Source organism: Cyprinodon variegatus, unplaced genomic scaffold (assembly GCF_000732505.1).
Source record: "Cyprinodon variegatus isolate N-32 unplaced genomic scaffold, C_variegatus-1.0 Scaffold787, whole genome shotgun sequence".
Taxonomy (NCBI): Eukaryota; Metazoa; Chordata; class Actinopteri; order Cyprinodontiformes; family Cyprinodontidae; genus Cyprinodon; species Cyprinodon variegatus.
In genome coordinates, this window is record NW_015151240.1 from 359,025 (window position 1) to 370,854 (window position 11,830).

The window sequence follows — 11,830 nt, forward strand, 5'->3', positions numbered from 1 at the left end:
TGGATGGATGGATGGATGGATGGATGGATGGATGGATGGATGGATGGATGGATGGATGGATGGATGGTTTTAATTTTCCATTTAAAATTGGATTTGAAAATTAATTTCCAAATTCTAGTACTTGATAATGGATTGTTACATTTTATTTTCCATTTGTCTTTAATAATTCAGTTTAAAATGTGCAAATAGAAAATGCTTTACAAATTTTAGTTCAAATTGCATTTAAATGTTTGTTTGTTTTTTTACTTTTTCAGTGACTGTCTAGGTTCTCCATATATAAGTATCCACCAGCAAACAAGAAGAGGAAGAACACAGAACCCTAGTATAGGAGGAGCAGATAGTAGCCAGATGGTGGACTTTCTTGCCCTGCATTTGATTCTTCTTTTTGCTGCTACGCATTTCTATGCAGCAAAAGTACATCAAAACTCTCTAGGAGGGCAGTAAAGTAAACGACAGCACTGTCAAAACAGGAGACAGCTATGTGTAAGACAAATGGTATGTGCATAAACTAGTGTTGATGGGATCTTTATGCAATGCTAATGCATTCAATCTGTTAAGACGTCTAAATTTATTTATTTTAATCACTATGCAATGTAAAACGTTGTGTAAAGGAGAAGGGAAAAGGTTTGGATGTATCCACCATTGCAGCTGTGGTGTAATGCTATTGTTCTGGATACGAACATCAAGATGTGAGGATCTTTTCTTGGAGTATTTTAACTCTGTATGACATTTCTGAAAAAAATATTTTAAAGCCTGTACTAGAAAAAGACCTTTGTTAATAAAGAACCTGGGGAGAGCCAACATCAGCCTTCCATTTCCTTTATCTCTGATATATCACACTCCATGCATTTCCAAGCCATGAAATACATTTCTTTGAAATTATATTTAGAAACCCAACAAAGGGAACAGTGAATTTACAGCATGTTTTCACAGATTTTTAGGGTTTGAATGCATAAACATCAGCAGGATGCATCATCCTCTCATCTCGCTCCTCAGCTTTTCAGGCTTTTTCTCTGAAGTAGACTGGATGTTGTGTTTCTTTCGTTTTCTCAAACCAACAATAAGTAACTTTTCAACCTTCATAAAATATTTTCATAACTTTTGTGATTCTTTGTGCACTTAAAACTAGTTGAATAACATCTCTGTCATGGTCAGAGGGGGTCTGTGTAACTTTCACTGACACTAACTATGAGGAGGGTGGCAGTGACTGCCTCATAAAACAACTACAAATGTGCAGACTGCTTTATGACACACATTACTTCACCCTTTCCATTCGTTGTAAAGACAGAAGTCAATGGGATTAAATTAACCTGTGAGACTGTAGGTGTGTTCAATTTCAGCAGCTGCATCCTCCAAGGACCAGACTATGGATTTGGCTATGGATTCAAACAGGTCCAGCCTTCTGCGGCCTCCACTGCCCCTCACTCAGCATATATTTTTTCTGGTATTTCTTGGCAATGTCACAATGTCTGCAATAGGACTGGCATACATACTGCCATATTTTTGTAGGCACTGCATGCACTTGTGTGAATACACATTTTTTTTAGAAATAACTTTGAGGGAAAAAAAAGTTTCTGTCTGAGATTTTTTGGGATTCACACAAGTCACATTATCTTTAAAGTCTGCTTAGAACTGGGCCAAAGATGTTAGAGCTTGCAGACTGCAATAAGAACAAAGACAACTTAAATTTGCCGCACAAGAAAAAAATTACAGCAGCACTGGTAAGGGACAGGAATAGAGTACTTGCCTACAGTAATAGAAAATATATTTTTGGGAAACGCTTCCTGCTACGTACTTCATATGTGTAAGCACTATGTCCAATATAATGCAGTAGAAATGTGCTTAGGAGGTTAGAAACTAAATTAACAGAAACAAATGAAGAACCAAAGAAAAATATGGCTGGAAATGATGGCTGGCAAAAAAAAAAACCAAAAGTGAAAAATAAAGGAAAAAGAAAAAGTTGGTTAAAAAACAGGCAACTTCATCCTCTACTACTAAAGCTTTGCTGGAGAATTAAACAGATCTCCACACACTCAAATGATTTAATCTGATTGAACGCTTGGTATACACAAGTAACGATTGGATACTTATATTTATTGTCCGTGTAAACAGAGATTTTGAATTTCAGACCAACCAAGATTTAGATTTGATGTGGGAAATTTTGCTCATGCAAACGCAGATTGTGTGTTTACAAAATTCTATTTTTTCAGTATGTTTATTTTTAACTGAAAACACTCCAAATACCAGCTTAGTTCATGCTCTAGCAGTTTATTTGGTCTTTTAATGTGTCCAAAGATCTAAAATTTTTTTTTACATATCTTAAAAAGACAACAAAGAAGTTGAAAAAGAAAACAAAGAAAAGCTTAAATCAAGAAGAAAAAACTGTCACTTCATATGTCACTGTTTTAAAAGAGCTGATATCTCTCTCAGCTTGGAAAAAGAAAGCCATCAAATAAAAATTTCAGCCTGTCTACCTTCAAATCTCCCTCTATCTATGGATTAGATCTAAGTCCTGCAAAATCTTGGGCTGGTGCTACATCAGAGGATGTGCAGCACCAGGGAAGTTACGTAACTCATTAAGACCTCACTGCTCTCTCCTGGGTTGGCTCCTTATCCCTTTAAACTCGCAGCCTTTGAGCAAATAAAGCCGTATAAGAAGGTTGAACTATAAGACCCCTGCAAACTATAAAACTTTTTGATCTAGCAGCTGAATTCAGTTTGAGGGGCAGAGCATTTGAACTGCGTCATTAGGCATCATTATACCTACAGTTCTGCTTTATCATCAGAAAGGTTGTTTTAATATGCTAATGATCATAAATTATAATTTTCTGTTTAGATAAAACTCCAAATAATACAATAAAAATGTCTGTTTTTAATTCCATGGGTTTAGTACAAACATACTGATGTTTCCCTGTATAAATGCATGGTTTACCAATATTAATCAATTGGTTGTATTATTATTTTCTTACATTTTTGTCATATGGCACATTACCACGACACTGTTTGGATTGGCACTCGGTATTAGCTATCCCCTCCACGCCTTTTTTCCTATTGTCATTCCACTGCAGCACTGAGCTGCAATGTTCTCCCTCAGTCTCACTGAACTGCCATGACAACGTGCTGCAAAAGCCAGAAGAAGCCCGAAGGCCTCTTTCTCAGTCTTGAGGGCTCTGCTCACCTCTACAGATGATTGCACCATTTCATTTATTTTCATGAAGGAAAACAAAAGGCAAGATTGAACAGGGGATAAGGCAGCACAGCTGAACACGTGAGAGACTAAACCTTACATACTGTAGCTTGCACAGCAATTGCAAAGAGAATCCCAATTGTCTGTAGTGTCCAAAAGTAAAAAAAAATCTGCTTTACTTCATGTTTAATTTAAGTTTCTGCTGTATGATATTGTGTGGATGCTTTGTGCTCAATGTTCATAAGCAAAGAAAATTGCTTTTCTTGAAATAGACCTCTGATTTTGATACTATTAATATGTTTAAAGGTATAAACTGCACATATTGTAACATTAAAATGTACAATGTGCTATTGATTACTATCATTTTCAGTACGTTTTATAACACCTTCAACAAGACCCTGTTAGAATTGAAGTATCCCTTAATCTAGCACAAAGAAATAGACAAAGAGACAAGTAATCATTTAGAGTAACTTTCCTTGTACAATAAAACCTTATCAGAATTCCAGCTTAATTTCAGGCACATATTTGTCGCAAGTCTTAATGTAAAACTTTTACAAGGAATTTTCGGTTACCCATACCTCTAAATTTTGACTAGCAAAGCTGTTTTGCATGCAAAGCAGTGTTTGCCATGTTGATCTAATTGTACTGTAAAGAATGATTTCATACATGATTATAATATCAGTTCTAACATTAATTGTTAAGGTTGAACGAAAGACCATGATGCAAATAATGTTATCACAAATTACATTTTCAAAGTATTAATAATAACTTGAAAACCAACTTTTTATATCGTCTTCCTTTCTTATTTTTTTAAACTTTTTTACAACAGCAAATTTTTATTTTGTGTTGATACTGGCTTTGGAGATCTGAAAACTGATTTGTTCTCTTTTCAAAAATAAGCTCAAGTTTAGGAAGGCTGAAGTAGTTCCAAATCGATCATTCTGATCTTTTTAAACGTTTGCTGAGTCCCCTAAAAGCCTTAAAACTACAAACATAACATGGTATTCTTAAAACTAAAGCTTTTTTGTTCTCATATCTCTAAAGGCCATAATTCTGGCATGACAGATTTGTTGATTTGACAGATTTCCTACCAAAGCTGCATCTGCAGCTCCTCTATGCAACCTGGCAGCTTATTGCCTGGTTTCCTGATTGTGTTTTTTTTGCCTCTCCTGGCAGTTTGGGGGTGAATGCCATCCCTTGGCATTGTAGCATGACCTTTCCATGTTTGGTTATAGACCAAACAGAGCTTGATGAGATGTTCAAAATTTGGAAAATTTATTTGCTTTTAGCCTCTCGAAATTTTCTATGTTCCTTGGTCTCAATGACGCTTCCTTTTAATATTCTATTAACAAGCTCCTGAGGCATTCACATTGCTTTTGCATTTAAAATTACACATGGAAGGACTCGGCTTATGGCTGAAGTATTTTATTTAGACATTAGTTTGCATTAGAGCATATAAAATGTATTGGATTAAACTCTTTTTTTCCCCACTATCCAGTTATGCATAATTTTCTTTTAATCAGATAGAAAATTGGAATGACACAAACTAGTAATTAAACAAAATGTAAAACAGAAGGGGTGTAAAACTTTAGATGGCCCATTAGACCATTTACATCTTCGATGTACATGCTACATAAAATGAACAAACTTTAACATTACATTGCTTGGAGAAAAAAAAAAACATGACATTGACATGATATTGTCCTACCTAAACTTTTTTTGCAAGAACTGTTCATAATGTAAAAATATGATGTAGGAATTTATAATATCACCGTATTGATTAAAACAGATAATGTTGTGGCTTTATGTCTAACCATCCATCCATTTCCCAACACGCTTTATCCCAGCTTGGGTCGCAAGGGGTGCTGGTGCCTATCTCCAGCTGTCTATGGGCGAGTGGCGGGGTACACCCTTTATAGGTCACCAGTCCATCGCAGGGCAACACAGAGACAAACAGGAAAAACGACCATTCATGCACACACTCACACCTAAGAAGAATTTAGAGAGGCCGGTCATGTTTTGGGGCTTTGGGAGGAAGCCAGAGTACCTGGCGAGGACCCATGCATGTACAGGGAGAACATGCAAACTCCATGCAGAAAGACCCCTTTCTGGTAATTGTACTCAGAACCTTCCTGCTGCAAGGAAGCAGTGCTAACCACTGCATCACTGAGCAGCCTGCTTTATGTGTACCCTGGTAATGTTAATGTTCTATGAACAAGTTGCTTACTCATCTGTTGCAGATCAAAACAATCCCATAAAAATGTAACCACAAACAAGAAAAAAACAAAAATTGGAGAAAGCGAACAACAAATCTCATACCGAGGGATCTTAAGTGTTGATCTAAATTAGGAGTGAAATTTTGTAATACTGTAACTTCAAATCATAAATAAACAGACTAATTTGAAACATTTTGTAATGTCTTCAGTGAAATTGCTTTATATCAACATTAACTTATTCTGCACCATTAATTCTATTCCTAAATATTTTTGAAACCACCAATTTCCTTTACAATTGGATACTAAGTAAAATACAGTCTGGTATTGGCAATACTGATGCAATACTTTATTTCAAATACACTTAATGTGTTTGTTAAAAGTACAAAATAATTGAACTACTCTATAACAGTGGTTTTTAAACTCCTTCCTCAGGTCTCTCCTGCATGTTTTGTTGATTCCAGGCCTGAACAAACTAGATTATTGTTTTATTGTTTTCTTACAATTGCTCTCTATGATCAATATAATCAACTTTAAAATATTCATTTATTAAGAAAGCAAACTGCCAGTACCACACACATTATTCCGATTTCATTGGAGCGGACAAAAACCTGTTTACACATGCAGCCTTTATACAGTAGATCACCTGCAACATGCCCACTTCTGCATTTTGTTATTCTTTTTTTCCCATGCAATTACTGCTGATTATTCGAATTCAAGATCGAATAAGCAGATCAAACTCAAAGGGACCAATCTTCAAAAATTTTAAAAAAGAGGCAACACGGTCCATGTGCAAAATGTATTTATAATGTTTCATAAGTACGCATGTGACAGGCGATCTACAAAGATTGCTGTGTAATTGTAAGGACATTCAAACCGATTTGGCCATAGCCATTAGATTTTATTCAATTTTTTTTAAGATGGCGCTGTGCATGCATCAGTTTCTTACTTCACTTCACTGTTCTCCTCTCCTACTTTCTCTATTTTATATAGTTTAATGAAATGTTATTCTATTAGTGAATACCGTATCTGATATTCTGTATGTATGCACACAGAGCAAGACGACTTCTGGGACCCTAGTGCTGAGCTTTCTCCTTCTTTACGCACTTTTGGATGCTGAGGGGAACAACCTAGTGTATCGATCGGTCAACATGAACTTTGTGGACTGGTGCGAGAAGAACCACCTGTGTCTTAACAACAGTAAGACCAATGAGATGGTGATCAACTTCAGGAGAAGACCCCCACCTCACTCCCCCATCTATATAAATACCCATGTAAACACCCTGTGAAATAACCCTGTATAATAATCCTGCTATAAAAAAAGCGCTCATATGTGGACGCACTTTATATACTGTATATATCCCATGCACTTTTTTTCTTCCTTTAGCAACTTCTTCTTCTCTTTAGACCATTTGAAGAGTACATTTCTCCACTGTGAGATCGATAAAGTCAATCAATTAATCAATAGAATGGACAGGTTGTGTGTTCAACTGGCACTTTGAGGGTAGCCATAAAAAATATGAGTTTCAAAGCAAGGGAGGTGGATGTAATATTGAAAATTATTATTTAAAAATGAAAAACAATTGCATCTCTTGTAAGATGCGCAAACCATCTGAAGATCAGAACCCTAAAATTTCAGTTTCATTGAAAATAAAGACAGATCTTGATGAGATGAAAGCAGAAAAAGGTAGAAAGATATAAGATGGCCATGTCTGGATGCTACTATCGATAGAGGATATGACTCTGGATAAGCTTTTAGCAAATGTACGCTGTGCTTCAACCTTGCCCAGAGCTGGTGTAGATTTTGGGAAGGATGCTTGAGGCCCAGTCATGTCTGAGTGATTAGATAAGGCAGAGAGGCCAAGCATTGGAAACTACTGCCAGGTTTTTGCTGCATTGACTTCTCTGAGATCAACATCATATCAGCAAGCACATGTGGAAGCTGTCACTGTTTTTCATTACTCTCTCAGCTCTTTAAAGAATAAGTACAACAAAATCTCTATGCAGATTACTGGAAACAATTTCCCCGCCAATTAGTTTTCTAAAACAAAACAATTTCACTCTTTTGTGGTAAGTGTCATGCTTCGGGTGGGAGCAATGACAACAGCTGCCTGGGGGACACTGTTATATATTTCATGCTGTGTAAGTGTGGCTTTTCCTTACCCCAGTTTATGGTAATGAAATTCACTGAGGTGTCAAATGTTCCTCCGGGCTCCTTCCCATCTCACAGTTCAGGTCAGATGAGACCAATGTTCTGATGCCTTCAAATGTAGCCATATAATATCTGACATGACAAGGAGGTTGGAGAACATCACAGCAAGACACCTTGGCATTTTTCTGTAATAACAGATTAATTAAAACTTCTATCAAGATAAAAGTGACTTCTCAATTAAGATTTACATTTGTATTTTAACATAGAACATATAAAAGTAGAAAAAATATAAAAACAAAATACTGCTCTTGCAAGGTATGTTTTAATTGACTTAAATTGGATTAAATCTTTTCATGGTTTTACATATATAGAAAAGGCCATGAACGGTGAAATTTTCCAGTTTTGAGTAACTTGAAAAAGGAGAAATAATACTGGCAAGAGAGGTTGTAGAAAGCAAACTGTATTTATACAAACAAAAACAACAGCAGTGATGTTGCAGAAGTGGGAGAGCAAAAATGTGAGAATTAAATTTGTGGACAAGACTGAGCAAAGAAAATGACAGAAGTGACAAACAGCAGGGATGTGCAAGGGAACAAAGGACCAAAGTGCAGATGAAGTAAACAAAAACATAAAAAGAAAGAACTGAATTCTTGGGATTTAAATCCTGGAATGCATTTTGATTCAAATTTAGCATTAAATAGAAAACAGAAGAACATGATCCCATAGATCCAACTATATGTACCATTCCATATCAGCTTGTAAGCTCATTGTTATATAATATACTTTTCTATTTTTATTATAACTTTTAAAATTCATTTTACATCAAGATTAGAAATGTTATATACAAAGAAATCACACCATTAGATGAAGTTTAATCTGCTGATAGTAGTGACAAATGCTGATTACACACAAGCCCAGCTAATTTGAAAGCAAATAAGCAAGCGATAGTGACAGAAAATTAAGTCTTTGAATTCCTGCCAAAAAGTCCTTTCAAACTCTAATGCCTACAGCACAAGCACCATCTGTAGATCATTGCATGAAACTTTACTTGAAAATGTTATTTCAAATTAGCATTTCCATGGATTTTAAATGTTTGTATAAAACTGTAAAATGCCATAGCTTGTGAATGTCTTGTGTCACAATGAAAACATTATGATTTAATATGCTGGAATTATTTGCAATTGACTGAAACAGCTACTAAATCAGCATGTTTTATGCTGTGGAAAAGTACTGAATATTTTTTAGATATTCCTTTATTATTGCTTTTATATTGCTCTCACTAACATACATTTTTCAGATTCTCTAACAATTTCAAACATCGCATTAAAGGAATAGTACACCCAAAACATGATTAGCCTTCATTTTCTACTCACCCCCATGCTGAACAACACTCTGGAGTACTTTTTTGATATCTCAAATGCATCTGGAGATCTGGGAGGCTTCTTGCTGTCTGCTGACATTCAAATAATGGAGGTCTATTGTGCCCGAGACAGAAAGGCCCATAAAAGTCCACAAAAACGTGTCAATATTCCTCCATACTGCTCGTCCAATGTATTCCAAGTGTCCTGAGTGGGTAGCGTCCATAATTTACTCGAAACGAAGTCATTTAGAATGTTTTTAGAGCATAAACAGTAGTGTATAGGATTTCCTAAAAGCGCGCTCACGGCGCTACGGAAACCGCGGCAGACCAACCCAGACGAAAGTGCGCATTCAGCTCGGCAAAGAACTCCTGCTCTTCCTCAACACTGAAGTCCTCAGACATTTTTCTTTCGTTGTTTCTTTCTTTGCACAGGTAAACAGCACATTTCTTCTTCTACGCTTGAATTATCGGCAGAGCAGACGCTGAATGCGCACTTTCATCTGGTTTGGTCTGCCGGCTTCCGTAGCGTCCTGAACGCGCATGTGCGCGCTTTCAGGAAATACTATACACTACTGTTTATGCTCTAAAAACATTCTAAATGACTTCGTTTCGAGTAAATTCTGGATGCTACCCACTCAGGACACTTGGAATACATTGGACGACCAGTATGGAGGAATATTGACACGTTTTTTGTGGACTTTTATGGACCTTTCTGTCTCGGGCACCATAGACCTCCATTATTTGAATGTCAGCAGACAGCAAGAAGCCTCCCAGATCTCCAGATGCATTTGAGATATCAAAAAAGGACTCCAGAGTGTTGTTCAGCATGGGGGTGAGTAGAAAATGAAGGCTAATCATGTTTTGGGTGTACTATTCCTTTAAGATGTCCTGAGTTACTTCAAATTATAATTTTCAAATAACTATTTATTAAAGCTATACTGTAAGGGAAATGCCTCTTTAAACATTTTTGATGGTGTCAGATGCAGGAGTTTTTCTTTCAACTGAAGGGTTGTTGGTTCAAACTCCAGGCCTGGTGACACCTGTGTACAGCAGCTTCACTTTTGTCAGTGGAGCCAAATGCAGCTGTGGCTATGATGTTGCTCTCCAACAACAGTGTGTGTGTGTGTGTGAATGGGAGAATGACTGAATGTCATGCAAACATTCGTTTAAGTCTCCTGACTTAAAAAAAGTGTTTGCCTATATAAATATAGGTCATTTGTAAATTCTTTGGAGAGCAGAGGCAAAAGCTAAACTATATTGTCAATCAAAAAATTTGAAAGGACACTATCTGGTAATAAAAGTGTGTCTTTAGGTCAAACAGTCTTTGTTTATGCAGCAGGGCAATGTTGCATTGCAAACCTGCAGATCCCTTAACAGATCAAATCATAAAATGCTTATTTTGGTTACATTATCTTAATTTAGTGTTGAAACTTGTTTGTGTGTGTTAAACATTTATTTATGAAAAAAGCTTAGGAATCCATAAGATGTGCAATCAACACCTTTAGACAGAATTTTAAAATAAAGGAGAAATTATACATGATTCATGCTTTTTTTTTTTTTTTTAACACCTCTCAGTCTATTTTTACAGCTTTGGGGTGTAGCTCTAATTTTTGCATGCCTAGAGAGAGAAGTTTTATTGTTGTTGTTTTTTTAATGAAGATATTAAATACAATAATGTCAATTAAACAGAGATCAGAGCAAAAGGGGCTAATTGCACATCATACTTCTGAGATTTCATTTGGAAAAAAAAGCCATGTAATGTTTTCTGCTTCTCGATATTTTACTTTTTTGTATTGGTTTGCTATATAATGTCCACTTACAAAAGTGTGGTCTTAATGTGAAGAAATGTCCAAAAGTTCAATGGGTATGAATACCTCAGGCAGTGCACACGTTTGTAGTCAACTGTTGATTTTTTTATGTAGCTCAGGGCTAAACATCAATTTTAATAATGCTGCAAGGCACCTGTGAGCATGATTGATGGCTTGGTGTGTGTTTTCCATCACTTAGTTAGGAGCATAGGTCTTATGTTAAAAAATGTGTTATAAAGGTGTTCGAGCCTCTTTCAATACCAACTCTTTAATTTTGCAAATTCCTCTTTTCAGGTGATGTTTTCATAGGTAGCTACTGTGTTTTTAATTCCCATACTTCACTCCCAGGCAGATGTTTGCTTTGGTTGGCTTGTCCTGTAGTCATTTATTTATTTTGGAAACTGTAATAGCAGGGAGTAGGTAAACAACAACTGCTTCTTCAAAAGGTAAACAGAAACAGGGAGTATATGTGGAGTCATCTAAGTCCATCCGAGCACACATTCTGCACTGTACGGTGTTTATGGCCATTTATGCCATTGCTGTCCATTGTCCCTTTTCAGCTTCTCATGGGAACACCCACCGCGGACAGGGCTTCCTCTGCTTCACAGATGGAGTTTGCAATTGGATACCTCCAGTGGATAATCTTCTCATTACTTATCGTGATGAACTGTGGCATGCAAATATCAATAAGGGACTGTGGCGAAGCAATCCAATTAAGGCCTAAAACCATGAGTCTCATTAGTGCTAAGTCTCTGATAATGCAAATGACATCCAACAAGTAATCAACCTTGAATATAAATGGCCTCAGCAAGTCCACCCCTGTGCAAGACTCCCACCGACACTCATTTGTCTGAGAGTTTTAAAGTTACTGGAAGAATAGTAAAACAGGGGAGGTTTTCTGAGCGTTAATTATTAACATAAAGGCTTGTGTAAACCTGAGATTACTGCTCTTTTTGCAAAGTTTCATAAATTATCAGGAAGTCTTAACCTACTTACAGCCTGTTTCTTATTTTGCTTTGATAGCACATTGAAAACATGTCTTAGATAGATCAAAACATGAGAAAAGTAAGTGTTTTGTGGAAGAGAAAATACCATCATGTCTTTGTAGTA